General features: G+C 50.5%; 1 long non-coding RNA gene across 1 annotated transcript in view; it reads right to left on the bottom strand.

Annotated features, from left to right (window-relative positions):
* Nucleotides 1-25,321, bottom strand: part of LOC134471208 (uncharacterized) — a 32,318-nt gene extending 6,997 nt beyond the window's left edge. Inside the window, exon 1 of the long non-coding RNA XR_010040519.1 lies at nucleotides 24,856-25,321. This is a non-coding gene — a long non-coding RNA (uncharacterized LOC134471208). The remainder of the gene's footprint in view (nucleotides 1-24,855) is intronic.
* Between the last annotated feature and the right edge of the window lie 315 nt (nucleotides 25,322-25,636).

The following is a 25,636-nucleotide window of genomic DNA, read 5'->3' as shown; positions in this document are numbered from 1 at the left end:
TTCTACACACATGAGCGTGGCTGCTTGTCGGTGGTGGGTGTGCATGAGTTTGTGTGTGTGTGTTCCTGTTTTTTCTTTGCACATGTCAGCACTGTTTGTAGTGCTGCGTGTATATGGGCGCACTCTGGATCCTGTGTGATGTGTGTGCCTATGGCCTATTCTTGGGCTTGTGAGGAGAGAGGAGAAAAGGAGTGGCTGGGTGCAGGATTGGCAAAGCTAACATCCTCACGGTGTCAAGGGTGTGAGGGTCTCCATATGTGCCACATCCCAGCCTGGTCCTTCCTGCCCTCACTCGGCACAACCCTGAGTTGGTCTGTTGAAACTCCGTTTACAGGAAGTGTCATCAGTTCCCAGGAACAGAGGCCCTCTGGAGTTCTGTGTCTCTCTGTCTACTCTGATCCTCTCCTTTGTAGCTGGGACAAGATTCTCGTCACGAGAGGGAGTAGAGCTCCAGGTGTGGGCAGAAGGTGGGGAGCTGCTCATGGCTGGCTGTCCCACGAGTGGAGACAGATACTCCCTGTGAGGGCATCACTCCAGCCAGGACTAGCTCTCTACCAGGCTGTGGGGAGAGGCCAGAAAGAAGGCTCCGCTGCCCAGTGATGGGTTGAAACTGTTTGCAGCAGGGCGTGGGGCAGACTGTGGGGGTCCTCCTGCCACGGGAAACTGTGTTAGTTTCCTGTGGCAGCTGTAACAGTCATCAAAAAAGAGCAGCTTACAATACACATCTGTAAATCTACAGTCCTGGAGGCAAAATCCAAAATCGGCATCATGGGTGATACGAAGGGGTTGGCAGGGCCGGTTCCCTCGGGAAGCTCTAGGGAAAATCTGCTTCCTGGACACATCCAGTTTCTAAAGGCTGCTGCACTCCTTGGCTTGTGGCCCCCGTCTGTCTTCAGAGCAAGCTGCACAAAACACCTCTAAAGCTCTGCTCTCATGTGCTCTTCTCTGTTTTGGCTTTCTGGCCTCCCTCTTTAGGAGAACTCGTGATGACTGAGTGCTTCAGCCAGCCCAGAGGACTCTTCTATCTCTAGATACTTGATATAATCACATCTGCAAACTCCCTTTGCCTGGAAAGTAACACACTCCTGGGTTCCAAGGATGGGGACATCTGTGGGGGGCATCATTTTCATTTCCAAAGAGGGCATCCAGAGACCTCGGAAAAGGAGACACATTTTACCCCTGTGTGGCTCCCAGAGGCCCTTTTGGCCGCAGCAGTCTGCAGGACTGAGCAGACCTGGGCCCCAGGAACCTGGGTCCCCCCATCCCAGCAGCCCAGTTACCCACTATTCCCTGGCTCAGCCTCCCTCGTCCCTCACAACCTGCCCCATGCACTGTGTCCTCTTTTGAAGGGGCTCCTCACCAGCACCCCCATTTCCCTTTCCCTCTGGTCTGTTTCTGCTCTCCTCCCGGCCCCAAGTGCTGTGGGGCTCCAGGCTTCCAGCTTTATGCCTCCCGGCCTTCTCCATGCACACAAAGCCACACACACGGACTCCTGCCCGCTCCCCACAGAGCACCTCGCCGCAGAACTGGGGCAGGCCACGTACAGGCCAGCATGGGAGTCCAAAGGGGCTCCTGGCCTCCCAGATGCTTTCCAAGGCCAGATTCCCTGTCCCAGTCAGCCCCACATCTGGAATTGTGCTGGAAATTCCATTGGCTCTCTCCTGCGAGGAAATGTGTCAGATCTTCCCAGAGATGTCGTGGAAATGGAAAGCTCTGGGGAGGGGGCTCAGAACCCCGGGAGCTTTGGGGAAATCCAGATGTCACCAAGAACCCTCAGTCCTGAGCCGAGGTGGGCTCCCCCCACCCCATTCTATTTCCTGCCCTGTGAAAATTAAAGACACCTGGGGGGAGCAGCAGAGTTCATGTCTCCCTGGGTCCCACAAGTCTCTCCATGTGTGTGTGTGTAAAACTTTGACGTTTTGATGGAGACTGAGTTCTTTTTTCCTGGAGAGGAAAATGTTGACATGCCTGTGGAGGACCGGCTGCCCAGAAAATCCCCTGATGCGCGAAGAAGACTTGTTCTTCCTCTCTCTCTAGCATGCATACGCAGGGGCTCCCAGGCAGGGGCTCCTTGGCTGGGATGGGGGCATCCTTGCCTTTCCTCTCCTCCATGGTGGGAGGGGATCCACAGAGCTGGGGTCCCTGAGCAGGTTCAGTCACCTGCTCCTTTTGCACCTCTAGGCAAGTGTTTTCAGTTCCTCTGGCTGCGGTGACAAAACACCCCAATGCAAGTGGCCGAGGACAACACACACTTACTTCCTCACAATTTTGGAGGCCAGGACCCCAGAGTCAGTGACACTGGGTAAGTCCAGGTGTCTGCAGGGCTTGTTTCTCTGGGAGGCCCTAGGGAAGAATCACATCTTTGCCTTTTTCAGTAGCTGCCTGCTGTCCTTAGCTCGTGGTCCCTTCCTCCAACTTTGCAGAGTATCACCCTTATCTGCCTCCTTCATCACATCACCTCTGTGTCTAACTCTGATCTTTCTGTGTTCCACTTTTTAAAAAATTTTATTTAAGGAGAAAAAGAAAAAAAAAGCAGAAAAAGGGTACAAGTTATACAGAATTTCAGAAAAAATAATCAGTAGGAAATCACTAGTTAATAGATCACATATTGTCATCTTAGAAATAGTTGTTCAAGCTACAAAATTAAAACATATAAAGTGGACATTCACCTTTGCAGTGAGACTGCAAACAGTTCTGTTCAATGATCCAACAAAACTCGCTAATATGGTTATCTATCTTATACACTTAAATATACATGCAGTTATATCCTTTAGGGCACTTTCTTTTGCTTTCTTTTGTACAATGACAATTACACATTTTGGGTTTTATTGCTCCCACAGTTCTTATTACTTTTTTTTGGAGAGAGTAAAACCAAATGCAACATAACAGAACAGAGTCAGTCAAATCAAAAGGATGGATATAATACATGATGTAAAAACAAAATACAAGGTGATCAACAATGGTTACCATACTGCTTCTTACTATCTTAAAAAGAATTGCCTATATCATCAGTTATAATAAAATTGAACAAAACAGTGAAGAACAAAACAAATAAAACCAAAACATTGGAGACATTACAGGTCTTCAAAAGATAATAGTCAACCAGAATGGGTGTCCTAATGAATCTTATAATCTTCACAGTTGTTGACTACTGTGTCCCACTTTTAAAGACATTTGTGGTTGATTGACCTGCCTAGATAAACCCTATCTCAAAATCTGTGACTTTATTGCACCTGCAAAGTCTCTTTTGCCATATTAAGGTGACACAGCCACGGCCTCCACGGTTTATTGCAAGCCACCTCAGTTTTCCACCTGTATCCTCCCAGGCGTGGTACCCGTAGTCTCTTGCAGTTGGGAGGAAGGTTAAGACAGAGTCTCTTGCTCCTCGGGCCTCTGTTAGGAAGGGCCTGGCCCTGCCCTGCATGCTCTGCTGCGGCTCTGGACCCCCGCATTGCTCCCTACCCTGTGACCAGCCCAGGGTCAGTGCCTCAGTGTGAGGCCCTCTGTTCCAGCCCACCCTGGAGTAGCAGCCTCCACCTGAAGAATTACTCCCACCCGACTCACCAAGGCAGCCCTCATGGGGAGAAGAATTAGACTTTGTCAAAGGAGGCTGAGAAGGTGGTCAAGACTCCTGTTCGGGACAGGCAAGGAGAGCAGCCCACACAGCAGCCCCTTGGCACATCCCCGAGCCCCAGGGCCTCCCCGTACTCTGCTCCCTGGAGTTTCCTTGGGAGCCGGGCAGGTGCCCGAGGTATGAGGGCTGCTGGCAGACAAAGCTGCACCTTAGGCCCAGGACCACGGCCATGCCAAGTCTCTGCGCACACCTCTGAGTAGAGGCAGCTGTGTCGTTGGCACTGCTGCATGTTTTTGTGCTCTCTTTTCCAGGACTCAGATGCCATCTCCTCCAGGAAGTCTTCCCTGAATTCCTAAGAATGAAAAATCCTCCCCACCATGTACCCAGAACTCCACAAAGAAGCTCACTCTGTCCAGGAAAAGGACTGGCTTTATTCTGCAGATGAGAGGCCATCATCATCTTGAAGGACTAGGAGCAGGAGAGAGGCGGTCACTGAGGAGACAGCTCTGGACTCTGCTGGGCCTGACCTCCCAGAGGACCCCTGTCCTTGCCTCTCCAGCAATAGATATCCCTGTGTCAGTCTTGATGTCTGGAAGACCAGGGCCGGGAACGGAGACTGCGATCTTGAATGACCAAGACTTCCAGCCACTGGGGCTGGTCAGCGTGCCTTTTCTTATCTCCCAGATGGACACTGCCACCAAGCCACTGTGGGGTCCCGTCAGAGACAGGGGCCACCTGACCCCCACCAAGAGGTCCCATGGGGCCTGTGCTGTCTGCCAAACCTGAGACCTGAGCTGGGGGTGCTGGTCCTGGGGCCAGGACACAGCCAGGAGTACCCTCAGCACCTCACTTTTTGCTGTCATTGAGGCTGCCCAGGCTCAGAGCTTGCCCGAGCCCCCCTCAATATGACTGGCCTTGCAGGGTACGGACCACAAATCCTGAAGTCCTACTTGTGGTGATAACATGCATTTTAATGGTTTCCTTTCCCCCTAGAGACAAAGTTCCAAGATTGTACTATAAGACTCTAATAATATTATTTTCTCCCCTCCTGTTCCCTTTCCTGCCTGCTCTGGTCATCAATGTCTATCCTCATCTAACACAGGGCCTTTGCACCTGCTGCTCCCTTTGCCTGGGACACTGTCCCCACTCTCCCTTCACCTACAGCTTTCATTAGGCTCATATTCATCCTTTAGGCTTCAGATTAAATGTTCTTAGGGAAGAAAGACCATCGCTGAGCCTTCAGTCTAAAATCAGAACCTCTGTTCCATTTGAACCACCTGATTCTTTTCCTTTCTAGCACTCAGTCCCATTGTGATTTGTGCATCTTTGTTTTTTGTCTTCCTCCCCAACTAGGCTGTAAGTTCCATGAGTCTGTGGTCCTTTCTGAAGGCCTAGTATTTTAGCCCGGTGCCTAGAACTACCAATGGTGCTTAACGCCCACCTGCTGATTATCCATGGGTGGTTACGTCGAGCAGGACATTCTGTGTGCGAGAAACTCCACCAGGTGCCACAAGCCACTGGTCTCACACGGGCAGACAGATGTGTCTGAAGAAGGCCCTGAGCCAGGGTAGAGATGCCAGGGCAGTTTGCTGATAAGGGGTCACCCAGCCTCCTCTTTGCACATCAGGGCACTAGAGCCCCCTTCAGAGCTGGGGGTGCTGGTCCTGGGACAGAAACTCCCGTGATCCCAGCCCAGTTCCTTGTCCATGGGCCATCCTACCTTGATGATGACCATGTCCTGACCACTCTGTGTCCCCAGGTACACAGCTGAACTCCCAAGGCACAGACAGTCTCCTGGGATGAGGATCACACTTTGGGCATGGACTAGCCTGGCTTCCGGGCTAGCGTCAGGCTTTCCCAAGAGTTAAAAGGAAGATCTGGGGCCAAGTTCTGGTCCTGCCTCTTCTTAGCTTTATGGACAGCCTTGTGGACTCCCATTTCCTCATCGGAAGAATGAGGACAATAATTGGACCTACTTCCCAAGTTGGTTTCAAAGATTAAAGAAAATGAGGTCTGAAGCCAAGTGTGGTGGTGAAACCTATAATCTCAGCACTGGAGAGGCTGAGGCAGGAGGATCACTGTGATTTTGCAACCAGCCAGGGTAAACCTAGTGAGTTCAAGTCCAGCCTAAACTAAATAGTGAGACCCTGTCTCAAAGCAAAGCAAAACAACAGGAAACGAAGTCTGAGAAGTCTGTAACTCCTTAGCGGCACCTAGAGACCTCAAGTGACTGGTGACTGTCATTTCCTGCTAGCTTAATCTCTCACCATCTTGTCTGCTTTCTCTCAGTCCGGTCTCAGCATAGTGAGCTGAGTAAACTGAGTCACACTGGTCCCAGCCCGTTCCTACCCAGTGGTGCTCTGATGGAGCGGATCTGTGACAGGTTGAATACCCTTTATTTTCCTAATCTTTATTTTAAAATAAGCATCCTAGGCCGCGGACTCTGCAGTTTGACTCCCTGAGTAAATGGCGAAGGGTTTTATTTTGATGGAAGCCAACTTGTGCCCTAGAAGTAGGGGCTGGGGTGGGGGTCACTGGGGAGCACTTGTCTAGCATGTTTGAGACCCTCGGTTTCATCCCAGGACTAAAGAATAAAGTGGGTTCAGCCGAAAGGTACCTTCCCACGGCCCCTGGAACCACAACAAGTGACCTGCTCCTGGGGTGGCATTCCTCCAGGGGCGGGGGCCGCACCAGCTGTGTCCTCGCCTGCAGCTGTCCCAGTGCTGTGGCCCACAGGAGATCACCATGAAATTCATTCTCCACATCTCCCAAAGCGGGACCAGGTGGCAACAGACGAGTTGCTGACCCCACCAGACAGGGCTCCCCCAAGTCCTGCTGCCCTCCTACACCAACAACTGCCTTTTGTCCCAACGCAGTTCATGCCCCTGAGCGGGAGACTCTCTGCTGGGCCTCAGGAAGTGCCCAGATATTGCATGTCCACCGGGGCTGGTGGCTTTGGGAGGTGTTCCTGGTTCCCCTAACAAGGCTTGGACCTGAGGGGAGGCAGACATGGTGGCCTTCGTAGGTGTTGGTGACAGAAGGAGGGACTTCCTCTGGCTCAGGTAACTGCAGGCATGTGCAGAGGGCCGAGGAAGGAGGGCCTTGAGCAGAGAGGCTGTCCTCCACCAAGGACACGGGACTAGTGACGCAAGAGGGCCAGATGCAGCCTCTGGACCTGGTCCACAGCGAGGAGGAAATGGTCCTCACCGAACACAAAGCTGAAAACAGTTAACTGAAGGGAAGGGAAAGAGGAAGAGGAAAAAAACACCACAAACTGTCTGGTCATCAGAATCACTGGGGCAGCTTGTTAAAAATAGAGTCTAAAACTGGCCCCAAGTCAATAACATGCTGCTCTTGGTAGCTCTGGGTTTCTCTTCCTCGTGGTTTGAAAAGGTAGGTCCCGTGTCCCACAGCTTGGAGGCCTCCAGGATGGTTCGTGCAGGTGAGGGGGTTCCTCATGGAACCCACAGAAGGATTCTAGGTCTAATTTGCTCTTTGAGTAAATTGGAAGGAGGGTGGGAAGGAGACACAGCAAACCAGGGAACAGCAGCATCTCCTAGTGGAGCTGGCTCGCTGGAGCTGGAACTGGCCCCTTCCAATGTCTCAAGTGGAGGCTCCACCGTGGCTCCCCTTCTCTCCTCCTCCGTCTTCCAAGTCAGCCCTTGCTATCTGTAGAAGGTGCTAAGTGTTGGGTCCTGAAATTTGGAGTGTACCCCGTTACTGTACAGAAGACTTTGCTGCTGTGACTGAAGGAAGGGTCTGAGACGGGGAGATTATCTGAAACCATCCAGGCAGGCCCGGCCTAATCCCAAGTGTCCCCATAGGAGGGAAGAAGGAGGAACAGTTAGAATTAGAAGCCAAGATGGTGAAATGCTTTTTGAAGATGGAAGAAGAGGCCACAAGCCAAGGACAGCAGGCAGCAACTAGATCCCAAAGAGAGCAAGGGCCTGATTCTTCCGCAGGGCCTCCTGGAGCAACCAAGCCGAACATACCTGGACTCTTTCCCAGTGGCACTGATTCTGGCCTGTTGGCCTCCAGACCCAAAAGAGACTAAATATGTGCTGCCCTCAGCCACTTGCATTGTGGTACTTTGTCATAACAGTCACAGAGTCCCAGACACCACTGGCCTTCACACCGCTCACCCACGAGCCCTCTCCTATAGCTCTGAGGACCAGCACAGCCCTGGGCCCCCCTCCATGTCTCCCCTCAACTCTTTTTTAAATCTCTGGACAGTGCCGTTTGCTAACATCCCTGTTGCCTTCTGACGCCCCTCCTTGGCCTCCTTCCTGAGCCTCCTGACCCACCCCCAAGTGGCCTGAGGCCCAGGGCTCCCTGCAGACCTGCTCTTCTCACTCTTTGCTTGTTCTGCCTTCGACTGAAAACCGCTAATTGAGTCCTGGTGCTCCATACTGAGATTCAACCAGGCGCGCCCCCCTCAGCAAGCAAGCATTTCTGCGTGAGGCCGGTCCTCCGTGCTGCTCTCTTCACAGCTTTTAACACCATCAGACATGTTTGGGGGCATATTATATCTCTTCCCTAACATGAATGTTAGGTTTCTCAAGGGCAGGACCTTTGCTTTTTTTGTGCCAATTCCTCAGTGCTTGCTACATAGTAGGAGCTCAGTAAATGCTGTACTTGTTGACGATGGCCCTTGGCACAAGCCACACCTCCTCACAGGGCCTCTGGCTCACGCTGTGTGCCTGTCTGACAGGCTCCTCCTGGATCTGACAATGTCAATGATGGATGGCTCTCTGAGTCCCAGCCCTGGCCTTGGTGGGCCTCTTTTCCTCTCTGGGCTTCTGATGCCCTATCTGAAGAGGGACAGCCCTGTAAGCTCCCAGGGAATCGTGTGGATAGGCTAACAGCAGCTTCGGAGCCCAGCTTAGGATGGCACCGGCACAGCAGGAGTCTGCTCAGGTGGCCTCAGACTCTGCAGCAAAGTCGTAAAGCCTATGCCAAGGCTCCCATGGCCTTGCTCAAAGGGAAGCAATTTAACCACTACGCACTGAGCCCAGACAGAACCTGACAAGACTCGTCCTCGTACCCGATCATCATTCCCCTTCCAGGACTTTAGCCCAAAGAAGTAACCAGAGATGTATGCAAAAACATGTATGTCATGATGTTTATTCAATTACCATTCACAAGGCAAGCAATGTGGAAGGGGCCCATGTGTCGAACCACAGGAGAGTGATTTAATAATTAAAACACCACTCAATGGGGAGCTACGCAACCATTTAAAATTGTATTTCAAACAATATCTTAATGATACAGGAAAATTCTTGTGATGTCATTAGCATAGGAAAAGTTAAGATTTCATATATGCATATGTGTTTATGTAACACACACATATATTCACATCTTAATTTTATTTAAATATGTGTGTGTGTCTTAGTAATGGTTGTCTCCATTTAGCATGAACATTATGGGTATTTTTATTTTATTCTTTATACTTTAAAGGACTTAAAAATTTTTTTAACAATGACCCTTATTTGTATTACAGTTTTTAAATGCTGTTCGATTTTTTTTTTAAGAGGAGAGGATTTTTGATTTCAGCTAGGTGTGGTACATGCCTGTAAACCCAGCACTCTAAGAACCTAAACAGGAGGTTTTCAAGTTGAAGCCCAAGACTTAATGAGAGACTTTCTCAAAATAAAAAATAGAAAGGGCTGGAGACAATAGCTCAAAGCGAAGGGCCTGGATTCAACTCCTCATGGTGGAGGGTGGGGGAGGGAAGTCACTGTCTCCACTGGGGTAGAATGTAGATGAAATGGTGAAAAAAAGCTTGGGCTGTTGACCTATGCATCCCCCCACGAGTCTGGGTTCTTCCTGATCCAGAGAGCCCTTTGTGTAAGGTGTAAGTCTCATTATACACACTTCGGCTTGGGCTGTGCTGTGACAGTTTTTACTGAGAGCAAATTCTACAAACCATGTGGGCCCCAGTTGAAAGGGGAGCTCGCTCTTAAATTTGGGTACCTGAGGAAGAAATAGAAGTTTCTGGGTAGATCAACCTGGGAAGAAGATGCTACGGGTAAAGATGGGACAGGGACTGGGTGGGGTCTGTGTCCTCTCCTAGACTCCCACATAGACCTAGACAGCACTGGAAGCCTCAGGAGGTTGCCTGGCTTATGCAGGACCAGACCCCGCTGGGGAAAGCCTGCCTGGTATGATCATTTTGCTGAACACTGTTGTATCTCACCAAGGGTGAGCTGAGGCTGTCACATGGTCTGCCAGCCCTCTTAGCTGCACTCTGTAAAAGAAGTCCAACACTGGTTCCTGGCCATCCTGGGTCCACAGAGTAGAAGGGACAGTGGCTCCCTCGGGACAGCCAGGATGAGGCAATGGGAAGGAAGAAAAGTGACCCAAAGAGAGGAGAAGAGGAGGACACAGAGCAAGGCAAATAACCCAGCAGATCTCCAAACTGGAAATGCTCCTCCCTGAGCTAAACCTCTTAGAGTCTGGATTGCAAAATGACAACAATAATTTGGGATTTTTTTTGTCCTTTGTGCATAAATTAGTGTGTGATTATTATAGCAAATTCAGATAAGCAAAATCATAATAAAAGCAAAGAAAAAGAAGGAATCTAAAATTACCCCTCCTGTCACAATTAGTCATTTTTCCCGTATATTCTTACAATTTTTAATGCATCAACATATAAGAAATCAGATTATTGTATACACATCATCAGCTGCTTCTTTTTCTGCTTACTATGCTATAAAGTTATTTCTAGTTCTTTAAGCTTTCTTCTACATGTTTTCTTTTGTTTTTCTAAAACAGAGTCTATGTATGGTCCGGGCTGGTCTTGAACTCACTACGCAGCCTAGGCTGGCCTCAGACTCTCAACTCTGTTTCAGGTTCTGAAGTGTTGGGATCACAGGTATGGACCATCATGCCCCGCACAATAGCATCTTTTAAAAGCTGTATTACAGTGAACCAGGCCAACCCCTTCCTGTGAGCCAGTTGGTGCACAGGCTGGAGAACGGAAGTGCCAGAACCAGGGTGGGGATTTAGTCTAGCAGTGTAAGTGACTGCCTGGCCAAGTGTGAAGTCATGAGTTTGATTCCTGGTACCAAACCAAAAAAAAAAAAAAAAATGTGGGGGAAGTGCCCGATCCATCTGGCTGATTAGGAGCACACAGACTGAGATAACAGCCAGTGAAGTCAAACAAACAAACAAACAACCTCCCCAATACAATAACAAAACAAAAAACAAACAACTTGTTAGAAAGCTACATTGATTTTTATTTTGTAGCTGTTTCATGATGGATTTAACCAACCCCTCTCACTGGACGGTTAAGTGGCTGCCAGCTTTTCAGGCTTATAAGTAACACAATGAAGAACAATCTAATAACTAAATCTTTACAGATCCAGTGTGTTCTCTCTGAATAACTGCTGGAAATTGACTTTGAATCAAGGATACAAGACCTTTTTTTTCATCCTTGAGCAGACCCCAAGGAAGGCTGGGTTATTCTGAGGTCTTGGCCCTAACCCTGAAATCCCCAAGTTCCACAGCCTACCTGGAAGGCCCCTAAGTCTGACTGTTCACATCCCAAATCACTGGGCCTCTTCTCCCCACACTGCCCTTGGGCTTTAAACTCACCCTAGAGAATGAATTACACCTCCTGCCCAGCAGGAGGCCATTTGTCTTGTGCTCAGGAATCCTGATTAGATAAAATCTGAGCAGAGCACATTATTTATTTATTTTATGTCTTTCTGGTCAGGCAAGTCCCCGCCCTTCTGATCACCTTCTCCAGACTGGGAGTAAGAGTTTAGGGGGAGGAGAGCAGATCCCACGATGCAGTTGGTTTAAGGGCTCACAGAGCGCCCCCCCACCCACCCACTGCAGGCTCACCCAGCTCTCTCGTCCCAAATTCTGCCTCCCCACCTAAGTAAGAAAGCCTGAGTTGTTGGCAGCAGAAAGGATTCTGGTCTCTGAAAGGACTTGAGCGTCCTGTAATGCGACCAAACCTGGCCTCTGGAGAGAGGTGAGCTCTCTGAGATGCCCATTTGAGAACTCATGCTATCCTTGAAAGCTCTGCTCAGCGCTGGTTAGTCTGAGCACAGATTTTCTCTGGGCTTGATCCCTGTTTGAAGCTCAAACTCCGCAAGTGCCCTGTGAGACCTCTCAAGGGTTCCAGGGCGCTCTTATTTTGGATGACCGGAAACTCTGAACCCCGCTGGCAAGCAGCACTGTATATCACAGCTTTGAGCCCACGTACGTACGGAGAGGTGGCAGGATGTGCACCCAGGCTGAGGCTACCAAGCCCCGTCAGACCAGCAGAGGGGCAGACACTGGGCCTGCAGGCCCTCCTGGCTCTTCTCACAGGGCTGTCTTCCACCCCTTGGCTCCACTGATGTGGGGTGTCAAGGCGTGTGCTCCACGGGTCACGCAGATCCATGCCAAATCACAGGCCCAGAGAGGGGACAGGGCTTCTTCCTCGGGTAACTGACGCCTGGCAGGTTTGGCAGCCCTGCTGGCCTCTGTTGGAACGGGACAAGCCGTGCAAAATCACTCTCACTGTGTCTCTGGCCAAGGGGCCTTGCTTGTGCAAAGCGCAGGCATACCTTGTTCCGGTAGGGACCTGAATAATCAAAGCTGGGCCATAGGTTCCCTCAAACACATCCTCTCGAGGGTGCTGAGGTGCACACACTGGGTGTCAGCAGTGAGAGGGACACAGTGCAGAGAGCCCTGCCTCCAGAGGGGGAGGAAGTGTCACACTCCTGTCTGGCCCCAGACCTTGTGTCTGTCCCTCAGATGCAGTGAGACAAACCTTTCTGGGCTGCACCGTGGACAGAAAGCTGAGCCTCCTTCTTTCCTACTGAGGAAACCCCTAGCATTGTGATCCCACAGTTCCTCACTTGGTTCTAGATGCGGGCAATTTTTTGGCTTTTGACAATCAAAGGAATTTCAAAACTTCTCCTGCCTCAGCCAGTGGCAGCCTCTTCCCCTCCATTGCTAGGACCAAATTCTGAGAGCTTTGTTCTTGAGTTTTTTTCCCTCCCAGCCTCCACTCCAATCCTGTAGTGAATTCTTTCCAAAAATCCCAGAACCCGGCGACCCTGGCTCCACCTCTGCTCTGTCATCTCTTGCCTGCATTATGGTGGCAGCCCCTCACCTGAGTCCCTGCTCTGTGGAGCTGGGGGGTGGGGTAGGGGACAACAGTGAGGTGAGGGAGGGGCTAGACCAGAGTCCACCCCTGCCAGGGGCCCCCTCTGTGCTCAGGATCCTCCTGTATGGAACTGGGTATGTTTCAAGAGAAGCAGTTCCATATGTATACATTTATGAGCTATCACAAATCCAAAAATTCTTTGTCACTTCTCATGTCCTAATTAGGGAATTATGAAATCTATCATCCTGATGGGGACTCCACTCTGGCACGGAGCTTTTAAGCCTCAATTCTGAGCAAGATACGCAGTGAGCTGGGCCCCTCCCATGAGGGCCATGGAACTCCTTTCTGAGCTGCCTGCTTGAAATCCACTGGAGGACAATTCTGCAACAGATGTGATGTGCAACAGATGTACGTGAGTGACATGGGAAAGCTGGGCCCATCCCTCTTGGGGATGCTCGAGCCAAGTTCTGGAGAAAGGATCCCCCCAGGGGCTTGCACTAGGATACCTTTCTGTGGATCCCAGCCTCAGCACAGGGTGAAGTGTGTGTGTGTATGCACGTGTGTGTGATTACACACCTCATTCCAACTCTGACCAGCTCCTCCAACTTGACAATACCAGGCTCAACCTGCCCACCACCCTCCTGGCTGCCCTCATATCCAGGGACCACATCCTCTCTCTCAGGCTTGCTTTTGATTTGCCTTGTTTTCCAGGCCACCACCATCAGGCCACCTTGTGGCATCTCTTCCAAGTCCAGGTAAGAGGAGCCAGGCTGCCCTGTCCAAGTGAGGCCTTAAATCCAGAGAGCAAAAGTGACTAAGCCTGGTCACCCAGCAGGTTCACAGCAAAAAGGACATAAGATTTGAAATCTGCTTTGCAGCCCAGGCCAGGCTTGCTGAGAAGGGACAAGTGCCTGGGAAGGAAGGAGGAACCAGCACTGTCCAGACTGAGTGTGGAACCAGTGGCCATCATTACCCCAAAATAGCCCGACTCTGGCCACCTTCCTGAGCCCCAGCACCTGCCAGAGACTCTGCCCCTCCTGCCCTTGTGTCTGTCCTCCGACCCCCCAACTGCCACCCAACGCTGCTGCTTTAGGTTACTGGGGTGAGATAGAGAGAGAGAAGGGTCTGTGCGGCACTGAACCGAAATCACTTCTGGGTGTCGGCCTGCCCTGCCCTCAACAGTACCCCCTGCAGCCCCCCACCCCTGACTCAGCCTGTAAATTACCAAGGGATGGTCTCTGACTCAGCCAGGAAGCTCAGAGTCCCCATCCCCAACCCCAGGCTTCAACCCCACAGCTGGCTCTCATTCCAGAGTGCTTGGCTCCTCCTCAGGAAATTCCTGGAAAATATCAGGCTGCTTGGAGGGGAGATCTCCTAACCACAGCCCCAGCAGGGAAGGAAGCTGCTGCAGTCTCATCCATCATCCGCGGCCCTGCCCCTCTTCCCCTGGCTTGTGGGTTTGTGTGGTGCTCGGCCTGGAGGTGTCCATCTCTGCAAAGTGACAGGCACTGTAGGAGGGGGCAGAAGGGACTGGGGGTGGGGTGGGCGTGGATGGGTTGAGGCAGTCAGGGCGGATTGCTGGGAGGTGGAGGGCTGGTCCTAGGCCAGGAGAGAGGTAACTGGGCGTTAGCGTTGGGAAGAGCAGGGAATGCATGGGCAATGCTGGGGTGAAAACACACCAGTGTGGGCGAAGTGGGAGAGGGCATGAGGGATCAGGCCCCAGAGTGCTGGGGAGAGGACGAAGGAGGCAGACGGCTAGGACTGGGCCAGGCCGTGGACTCAAAGGCAAAGACTCAGGAGACCCAGGGGCAACTGCGACCGTAGAGCAGGCCTGGGTGGCCTTTGGATGGCTAAAGAAAAGCTGGGTGAGAAGAACTTTGGCTATCAAACCCCAAAAACCACTGGTTCCACCCGCAGCCCTGGACAGCCCTGGGCTCCCAGGGCCCACTTGGGCCTCAGGGATGTGGCAAGGCCTTTGGCTTATCACACTCCAGTCAGATGGCAGAGGCAGGAGCTCAGACTGAGGACATGGCCATGGCCTCTAGGAGCCTCAGTCTGAGGAGGGAAGCAAGTCTCCTCTTCCTCAGGGGGCCCCCAGTCTGAGCAGGGAACCAGGTCTCTTCCTCAGGGACCCCCACTCTGAGGAGGGACAGAACCCCCAGGCCCTTCCTGCCTGCTCTGGGCCTCAAGGCCTATTGAAACGCCTTCTTCAGAAACTTACTCAAATAAGGAAAAATCTCAGATAAAACAGGCTTCCCCTCAGACAATCAAAACTTTGAAGTTTGAAAATTCCTGCCCAACCTCCCCCAGGAAGGCCGGCTGGGGATCAGCTGAGGCCATCCCTATGCCCACTTGTGAGAGCAACAGGGTGAAGAAGAGGGCAGAGCAGGTGGGAGCAGACCTCCCACCCACCTAGAGTGCCTAGAACAAGGCTCTCTGAGTTCCTGCTGTTTGTTCTGAGAATGGCAGTTCTGCATGGTGGGGGTCAGGGAGAGGTAAGGCTGTGGCCAGAGAGACAAACAAAAAGGAAAAGAGACATGGAGAGGAGGGGCAGCACAGAGCAGAAGCTCCTTGGTAGCAAGGGGCCTTTGCCTTCTCTCATCCTCTTTGCACCCTCAGTCAGGAAGCTGCTTCAGAAACAGGTGTCTCGGGAAGGCCTCCATTGCTCCCCAGCTGGAATACAGCCTTTAGCCACCCTGCATATGTGGGAGCCCTTAAGACCTTGTCCTGATGTTCCTGGGTTGGGAACCTACAAGACAGAGCTGGTGGAGGTGGTGGAGGCTCCTTCCCTTCCATCTTTCTGTTCAGAGGATAAAAGCCAGACAGGCCCGTCCTGGGACTGGGTCCCTGCAGACGGCCTGGGGCACTCAGCCCCTTCACTACATGCATGAGGCTGCTGTGGCTGACAGCCTGTTGGGGCTGAACCTCAGCTCCCTGGTGAGCAGGGGCAGGCCGCCAAGGCCCTGCCCCTGTGGGATGGTGAGTCTGCTTCAGGGCTGTCTGGAAAGACAGTGGGGACCTCCTGCCTCACTGTCATTGGCCACCACATCTTCAAAAATTCTTCCTGTCATTACAAAGAGCCAGGGTGACCTCAAAGACTTCCAGGAAGGGAACCAGGTTTCCCAGAGCTCTCTTGGCCGGAACTTGGGGACCTCCTGCTTGGGCCAAAGGATCAGCTCAGTTCTAGGACAGAGACTTGTCAGGAAGAACTGACCCGTGGAACCCAGGCTCACCTAAACATGCTGGGCTAGGCCAGGCTCGTATCTGTGCAACGGAGACCAGAGGCTTGGACATCACTGCACTTCTCACAGGGTTAATGTCTACTTCCTCTCCTATTTTCATGTCTAGCCCTTTGCTAGGTCTGGGGTGGGACTGTCAGTGTTTGTTTGTTTGTTTGTTTGTTTGTCATGGGGTTTTTTGAGACAGGGTCCTGCTATGTATTCCACGCTGACCCTGACCTCACTGTGTAGCCCAGGCTGGTCTTGAACTCATGGCAATCCTCCTGCCTCAGCCTCCTAAGTGCTAAGATTATAGATGTGCTATCATGCCCACCTGACACTTTCCTAGGACTCGAGGGTGTGGCATAGGAAGTATTCTCACTATTCTCCAGGACAGCATTCTCTTAGTGTGTCCAGCTCAGCACCATCCTACAGGAGAGATCCTAAAGGTGACAGTAGTTTTGCAGAGCTGGGCCCCTCAGCACTCCCAGTGTAGCCGGTAAACCTCAAAGTCCCCAAGAAACCCTGAAGCACCCAGCTCACTCTGATTAATCCAGCATTTCTCAGATTGTTTTCACCAGAGGACTCCTTTTTCGTGGAATACATAGTCATGAGCGTGTATCCCACACACTCCGGGCAAACTATTCAAGCTTCTGATGGGTGGTTTTCTAACTTGGCTCCAGCCAAGGTGCCCCAGAGACAGCCTAAGGAAAAGAGGAAAGTGGCCACAAATCCTTGTCTTCATTCCAGCCCCCTCCCCACCATTCACATGCACCCCAGTTCCACCAACTTCCTTTCTTCGGCTTTCAGTTTCCAAAACTGTATTTTTGTTTGAGGAAAGGATGTTGCTGCTAACACTGAGTCTGAGAGCTGCGATTGTGTGAATTCAGTGCCCCTCCCAGTTCATCTGTGGGAACCCGGTAATACCAGAGGTGGTAGTGGGGGGGGGGTCTTAGGAAGTGACTAAGTCATGATGGCAGAACCTTGATGGATGGGGTTCATGTCCTTATAAAAGATCTGAGAGAGCCCCTGGCTTCTTCTTCCAGGAGGCAACACAGCAAGAAGGCACCATCTTTGAAGCAGGAGCGAGCCCTCACCAGATACTGAGTCTGCTGTCCTCGGCTCTTAAACTTCCCAGCCTTCAGAAATTTGAGTAATGATTTGTGAATTACCCAATCTGAACTAAGACAAGCACCATTGCTTTATGGCCCCCCATGAGTATACGAAGGGGAAAAAAAGGCAGAACTGGGGGAGAATCTGGAATACAAAGAGAGAAACTTTAAAAAATGCAATGGACTAGGCAGGGTAGGCACACGAGGAAATCAGCACGTGAATCTCACTCGGAGCGGGGTTTGCTGATCTCTGGTTGACCAGGTATCTGATGATCCTTTCCCAGACTCATAAAAGAGACAACACTTGCCATGAGAGGTTCAGGGTGGAGAAAAGACATTGTATCCCATGGGAGGTCAGAAAAGAGAAGTTTTGGGATCTGGAATTGCACCATGATGCAGCCCAGAGCCTGGCACCATTGCTGTATTTGAAACTCTGCTTTTACTCCAGAGCATTCTGAAGTCTGTCCCCTGAAGTCTGTCTCTTGTCTCTGCCAGCCTCTCTTCCTGGGATTCTACTTGCCACAGAACGGACCTGCTCAGTTGCTTCTTTGTATTTCTCAAGCAAGTATTTTCTCCTGTCTTTCCATTTGCTTATCTTTTTGTGCTGCATTCTGGGCAGATTCTTAGATCTCCTTTCTCAGCTCCCTTTAGTCTACTGAGTTTGATGATGATAATTTTTTAATTTTATAAGTTCTGCAGTCTAGCTTTAGAAAATACAAACATCCAAGAATTCCAGCCTATTTTCTAAAGTGACAACTGCTAACCGGTCAAGCCCAGGCTTCCCATGCAGAGTCTTGAGGCTGCTTGCAGCCCCCAGCATCCTCCCTGAGAGCTTCCCCCACCTCCAGCAATCAGTGTAAATCCAGTGACATTCCTATGCACCCTCAGCACCCCAGTTATAGGAAGTGGAGGCGGAGCTAAGAAGTGCAAGAAAATATTGGGAAAAAACATTAGTTAACATTTTAAAAAATATTCCAGGGTTCTACCATAAATCATAGACATAATTATCCCCCTTAAGATGACCATTATTATTCTGCCATGCTTTGCTGTAACCTTGGGCCTATCCTTGGTCACCTCTAAACTATGGTTTCCTCATCTGAAGCTGCGCCAATCAGATGCACTTGAAATTTGATTTTTTCCTTCATCAACCCCCAAGCTTCCTTTCCCTACCACCTGCCCCTTTTCGTAAGGTCTAGGCTGGCCCGAACTGGGCCCAGATAACAGCCAAACAATGGCAGCCGAGGCCCAGCCAGTGCAAAGCCGTGGGAACGGCCGAGGTTGTGGGGAGAGGGGCCGGAAAGGAGAGGAGGAAATGGGCCAGTGGACAGGCGGCCGCGTCCGCCCCAGCCCTGCCCTGGAAGCCCTGCTCCAAGGCCAGTAGAAATCAGGCTGTTTCTCTTGGATGGTCCTGCTGTGCCACTCATTCATTCAACAGCCATTTGCTGGACACCTACTAGGTCCTGGGCCCTGGGCCAGGAACAACTTTGTCCCTTGGGACAGTCCCTTCCACTCTGCAAAAACATTCACAGCCCCTACTCTGGTCTCACCCTTTGGTCCTGTGTGGCAGTGAGACTGAGGTCAACAGTGCCTGTTGATCAAGCAGAAGCCAAGGCTCAACAAGCTGTCATGACTCCTGCGAGGGCAGCTGGCAGAGGGAGGGGCTCGCAGGCCTTCTGTGCCCAGTGTCCCTTCTTCCAGGCACAAACCCTCCAGATATCTGGTGTGAAGGTAATCAAGGGACTGTTTTGCATCTCCCTGCCTCTCACCCTGGTGCCCTCCAGGGTGCTGAGGCAACTACCTTTACCCTGATTGACAGTCCTTCCGGAAGCTAATTATCACCTCTCTTAAATCTTCTCTCTGCTTTTACAGACGGACTCCACAAATCCGTCTGGGAAATTGCTCAACTTTCCAATGAAAGGCATTGAAACCCTTGTCCCGTCTTTGCCGAAGGCGAGAAAAGCCTGGAAAGTCTGATGAGCAATCTTTCTTGGAAACTGCAAGCTTTTCAATTGGGTTTCCTGAGCTGGCAGTGGGGTTTCCCCCACACTCCAGTCATCTGCTAGTCTGGATTTTGCAGGGTGTGTAAAGCAAACTCCAGAAATTCCTGCTTTCCTTCTGGAAGAGGAAATCCTGAAAATGTTATAGGGTTTACTCTCATTTCTTGCATGGTCCTCCCGGAAGCTGCTTCAAACTCTGTTTTTACCTTGTGTCGTGTTCAGACCCTGCTTGAGCCCAGTGCATCAGAGCAAAGACACAACACACATCGCCATAATCCTCATGTCATGGGTCATGTGCACATACACCGTGCTCACACACGTTCATGCTGTACCACCTTTTATATGTTTATTACATGTAGTATGCAGATTGCACGTATCACAGTGCACATGCGCTCCTGTGGCTAAACCCCCACACATTCCTATTACATCTGGTCAGCATGAGCATGTGCTTAGCACATCAGCATCCACTACGTACTAACACTACACTCACAAACACACACAGTGATAGACACAACCCCACGCGTGCACATTTCACCAAGCCTTATTTTGTGGTTAAAGTTCTACTCAGTATTTTGGGTTCCACTGAAACCCAGTCACAGTGATATTTCAGTCTGTTTTTTCTTGACAATACTTACAGATTTTCTGTTTGTTTGTTTGTTTCAGAAAAAAAAAAGACAACACTAAAACTTCTCATTCTTGTTATAAATAAATAAATGCAGCTAGACATAAATTTCTCAAAATACCAGACAAATAAATGAGCCAAGAACTCTGATTTGGAGGTGTTACCCTCCCTATGAAACTGACTATTCCTTATCTGCATAAGGTGAACATCAGATATCAGGAGACATTTGCCTTGCCTTAGGTGTTTGGCCCCAGGGAACACGTATAAGTGTAGCCACAGTGAGAGGAGATCAGAGGCCCAGTCTTCTGTCCTGTGTTAGATCACAGGGTGTCACACAGGGTGTTAAGAAGATAGGCAATGGGGCTGGGGATTTAGCTCAGCGGCAGAAGCGGTCGTAAGTTCAAACCCCGGTACCGGATTTAAAAAAAGAAGAAGAAGAAGATAGGAAATAGGAGGCTTATGTACACAAGCCTGTTGGGCCCATCACTCATGGACCCTGGTGTCTGTCCCTCAGGCCCTCAGGCCTGGACTTGGCATTGCAATCCTGCATGCAGTCCAGCCTCACCAGTTAATCTGGGCTGGTGAGGAGGTGGGTCCCGCTGAGCCCAGCCTCCTTCGTTCTCTGCACGAGGAAGCTGGGGCCTGGAGGAGAGCATGATTTGCGTGAGGTCACACAGCACAATTCAAGGTGCTCAGTTGAAGAGAGGTAACCCTCACAGAGATTCACCTCTGTGCTCCACAGATGTGACCCAAAGGCCTCCTGGGAAGCTGAAGAGAGCTTAAATTCCCTACCATTCTGAGCCTTCGGTTCTACCAGGGCAAGCTGAGGTGCCCTGCTATCTCTGAATCAGCTTTCCTGGGCCTCTGGCATTCAGGATAAAGGCCAGGAATGGGGACCTCCTAGACCTCGTGATGCTCACTCCACAGAGTTCATCTTTCTCCCCCACAACCCCCTCTTTCTCCCAGAGGTCTCTGCCCTAATTGCTGCACCTCTCAGACAGATGTGTGTCCAGATACTTACAGGCCATTTGACTGGGTCAGTCCCACAGCCACACCACAGTGCCCACACAGGGTCACCACGCCTTTGCTCATGCTGTGCTGCCTGCAATGTCACCCTTCCCACCTGCTCCTCTGCATCCCTCAAGGGTGTCAACCCCGTTGCCCACCCCTCCCCTGGAGTACAAATGCACCTCACTCTAAATCACCAATACCATACTTCTGGGTTTTTATTACAGCCCAGCTGGAGTCCCACTTGCACAAAGGTTAATAATGTCTTATTTTTACCCCTAGTGCCATGGGTTTGAGATTTTTGTCCAAGTAGCACCCCAACCCCTATCCTGCACCCCAACAACTAGCTTCTGGTGTGAGGTCATCTGACCCTGTGCACGGCTCCTGCAGGTTTTGGGTGTGCATTGTCCTAGAGTGTATGTAGATAAAGGAGCCTGCCCTTCAGCCCACCCCTTGGCCTCGGGCCCAGGCAGGAGTGGGGTGCTATCCTCCAGGTGTCTCCTCTTGGGGTGATCCTGGCCCTCAGTGCAACAGCTGCTACAGGCAGCACTAATGAGGAGGTGAGTAGTCTCCTCCTGGGAGGCCCTGTCCTGGGGCCAGCTGGACACAGTGCCTCCACCTGTGCAGCTGTGGCCAGTCTAGGGTGGGCATCAGGCTGCCAGAGACATTCTTTTCCCGGGGCGGGGAGTACACAGCTGCTGGAGAGCTGCACGATGACGGGGGAGGGATGAGTTGAGGAATTGTGAGCCTCGGCATCTTAGTCACATCATACCCAGACTGACAGATGTGCGGGGATGAGTGTGCATCCCACAGTCACGTGGAAACCCTCGCCCGGTCACCCACCGCACAGCACCTGCCTACCTCCGCTGCCTCTGCCCGGAGTGTGAGCAAAGCACCATTAGGAGAAGCTGGGTGACTTCCGATGACACGGGAAGATAAAACAGCAGTCTGCGGCAGAACAGGAAGAACCGCTCTTCCGAAATCCTTAGATTTCAGTGTTGCTGTCTGAGCTCAAATTCAAGGATATCTAATCATGAAAATGACTTTATCTCTCTACTTTTGCGTTCAATGTTTTGTCTCTGCGTCCTCCACCCCAGCCGAGTCCAGAGCTTCAGCGTGTTGGGAAAACACTACCCGAGGACCCAAGAAGGCTGGGTTCTCAGGCCCAGCTGAGTCCATCTGGGTGACCTTGGGTCAGCCCCTTGACCTCTCTGCTTCCTGGTCTGCATGGAAAGGGCAGTCTGGAGTCTTCCTGCTTAGAAACCATGTGGAAGGGTGAGGAGAGGGGCCAGGGAGACAGGCTCAGAAAGGACGGTCCTCTGACTGCAAAGGTTACTGAGACATCTCAGAAGCCTCGTGGAGGTGTCCTAGTGGGAGGACAGGTGAGGATACTGGACGAGAAGGATTGCAGAGGGGCAGGCAGCAGGCAGTGGGGCCTGGAGACTGTCCTCCCTCCACAGCTCCTCCAGCAAAACCAGGCCGAGGAGCAAGGAACTTTTCTGACACTGTAGTTTCAAGATTTCAGTTCTGGTCTTGAGTTTTTTTGTTTGTTTGTCTGTTTGTTGTAGGGGGGATCAAACACAGGACCTTCACATCAAGCCACATCCCCAGCCCTTTCTTTATTCTTTATTTTTGAGACAAGATCTCACTAAGAGGCTGAGTTGTCAAGCTAGGCTCAAACTTGTAATCCTCCTGCCTTGGTCTCTCAGGGTATTGCTGGGGTTACAGGTGGTAACCTAGGCAAGAGTTATTATTAATTATTATTATTATTTTTATGTGTGCATGGATACACAAGTGGTGACATGGATCAAACCACTCAGAGCAAAGTACTAAGTAGACTTTGTACCCTGAGCCTCTGATCTTATATTTGTTGAACAAGGAGTAAACCAGCCTTTCTCACCCCAGGAGCTTGGAGGTGTTCTGTTCCCTCTTCCCTGTGTTTCAGAAGGGGTAGTCGCTTCCCAAGTCCCTTCCCCCAGCACAGCATGGGTGACCACCCCATCAGCTCTTCTGGCAGGCAATCCCTGTCAAGGAGCCGGACCCTGGGGCTCATTATGGTGCTTTACCCACTGAGATGGTACCTGGAGAGGGTACCTGGTATCATCATTGCTCTTGTGGTTATCCTGACATCAAGTGTATTTCTAGGGATTGCTTTGTCCACACCCAAGACTACATTCATCCAGATTTTAAAAATACATCATGACAAATTAAGTTATGTCTAGTTCCAGGTGGGTTTTTTTGTTTGTTTGTTTAGTTTAGTTTAGTTTTCCAATACTGAGGATTGACCCAGCACCTTCACACTGAGCTACATTCCTGGCTCTTTTTTATTTATATGAGACAAGATCATACTAGAAATTTTTATCTCCCTACCTCAGGCTCTAGGAGTGTTGGAATTGCAGGTATGCACCATCATGCTCAGCTCAATTTTTAGTTCTTGGTAGGAGGAGGAGCCAAAAAGCCTCACTGGAAAGGGATGAGAAGTTATATGGCTTTTATTTTAGCTATCATTCAATGGTACCCCCCCAACATGCTTACTTAAAGGAATGCTAGACATAAAGCTAAGACTAGTGTTAGCTCTTCCCTATGCCACTGTGGCTTTACCATTTAACACTGTCACCTGACTTTTTTTCCCCAGGAGACTGAGGATTGAAGCTAGGACTTTGCATATGCTGGGTAAGCATTCTGCCCCTGAGCTGTACTCCTAACCCTTGACTTTTGAGTCAGAGTTGGGAGGAAATTTACTGTGCAGCTCAATCAGTGCTCCAAGGAGAGAAGCTTCTCTCTAGTAAGATTCAGCTTTGTTTTCTTTTCCTTTCTTTCTGAATTTTTCCATCACTGGAATAAAATACTCAACACCCACTATTTAAAGGAGATGTGTATTTCAGCTCACAGTTTGGGAGAATTCAGTTCATGGTTGGCAGACTCCAAGGCAGAAAGAGCATCGTGGAGAGGATTGGGTGGAGGAAAGCTGGTCGATCCATGATGGGAATAAGATAAGAAAGAGGGAGCACCTGAGGAGGGAGGTGTACCCTCCAAAGGGTCACCCCAGTGACATATTTCTTCTGGTCAGACTGCACCTGTCAACCACTCATTTGGCTGCTGAACTCATGAGACAGCACCTGCACGACCCAGTCACCTCCGAAACATAGGAGGCTTTCATGGAACATTTCAGTTTTAAACCATAAAACCTTTCTAATGAAGCAGAATAAATATGATAAATATACATTTAGACAGCTACTACTATGTAGATCCAAGCATCAAACATTTTCAACACTCCAGAAAGTTCCCTAGTCCTCTTTTCCCTCAGATCTCCTCATCCCCACAGGCAACTTTCTGACTGCACTCACCTTAACTTAGTTTCTCCTGTTTTGTTATATAAATGCAGTCACGCAATACGGCCTATTTTGCACACAATTTAAATATATTTTTTTATCTACCCAGGCAGTTGTGTCAATTACTAGTTCGTAACTTTTCACTGCTCCATAGGTCTCCATCTTATAAATACTTACATTTTATTGTCTTGTAGATGCATATTGAGACATACAGATAAAACCACAATGCAGCCCCATTATGTATTCACAAGAAGAGTCAAAAAAGAAACAAGCTGACAATACTAAGTCATTGGCAAAGATGCTGAAACAATTGCAGTGTTCGTAAACTGGGCATGGGAGTGTGCATTGGACTGATTGCTGTTTTCCAGCAGCAACTCAGAGTGGACATACACAATCCTTTGAGCCCAGCAAACCCATCTATACCCAATCTATATCCAAGAGAAATGCGTGCTTATGCTGGCTAAAAGGCATGCACCAGAAGGTTCTTGGCAAGTGTTATTAGTATTTCCATTGCTGTGTAAATGGCACATAAATTTTCCCCTGGGTGAAAATTTCAATCTTCCATTGAGTGGTATTACTTCTAAACAAGGCAGAGATAAGGGTCGTTGTACACACACCTTCTATGAACTCACTGTTATTCCTGAGGATCAACTCCAGCAGTGAATTCCTGAGTCAAAAGTGTGTACATCTTTAGGACTTGAGATCTGCACTGCCAATCAGCTCCCCTTCCTGCCGCTCACCTATGCCTGAGGCATCCCACGCCCCAAACTCTTGATTAAATGTCACAGCTTTCCTGGTGGTGCATGGAAGGAAGGAGAGGGGCCAGCACAGCAGTGAACAGTTCTCAGGGCCACCACCCTCCTCTGTTAGCCAAGATCAAACTTACTGGAGCAGCCTACGGCCAGGGTATTCTCCAGGGCTGGCAACCCTGGTCTGCAGCCTCCCACAGGCTGAGCATGGAGAGCAGCAGCTGCAGAACAGAGTGAGCAGCTGCAGTGGCCCAGCATGGCGATGTGACCACATCAGCAAGGCATCCAGCACTTACTCCCCCTCAGCCCCAGCCCTCCCAGCCAGACACACAGCGCCACCCCAAGCATTTTCTAGATGTCCCTCCCCCAAAGCCCAGATGATGTCCCCATCTCCACACAGGCAGCGCTGTGTGTGTGGTGCAGGGAAGGAGACTGGAGTGGACTGTGTCCAAGGCCTCATTCTTCTCCTTGAGATCAGGGAATCTAGCAGAGGCACTCACTTCACTGGATGACCCAAGGTTCGGAGAACAGGTGACTCTGGTCGTGACTGCCACATCGGAGAGATGGGACTAATGATATGTGGCTCCTGGAGGCCAGGCTCAGGGTGGGACCTGAGGGAAGGGAGGAGAAAGACTGAGCTTCTACGCCAAGCTATGGTGCAGGCGAAGCCCCTTCTAAAACCCTGGCGCAAGCTGCTGGACTCCCCACCCTTCCCCAACCTTTTGCGCTAGAAGTTTCACAGTGAATAACATTCTGGTGAATAAGGTGATGTAGGTAAACAGTCATATTTTTACAAATGTGCCTATCTGATGGATGGCACTCAGCAGCAGCGCTTGCCGGTTATGATCATCCCTCTTACAGATACTCAAGAAAGAAGAATTCCAGAACTGCTCCAGCAAGCGGCAAGAATCATGGGAG

The sequence above is a fragment of the Cavia porcellus genome, unplaced genomic scaffold (genome assembly GCF_034190915.1).
Source record: "Cavia porcellus strain 051 isolate PalLab524CR breed Dunkin Hartley unplaced genomic scaffold, mCavPor4.1 scaffold_1, whole genome shotgun sequence".
Classification (NCBI taxonomy): Eukaryota; Metazoa; Chordata; class Mammalia; order Rodentia; family Caviidae; genus Cavia; species Cavia porcellus.
The sequence above is the reverse complement of the archived record's forward strand: the minus strand, read 5'-3'. Positions and strand labels throughout refer to the sequence as shown.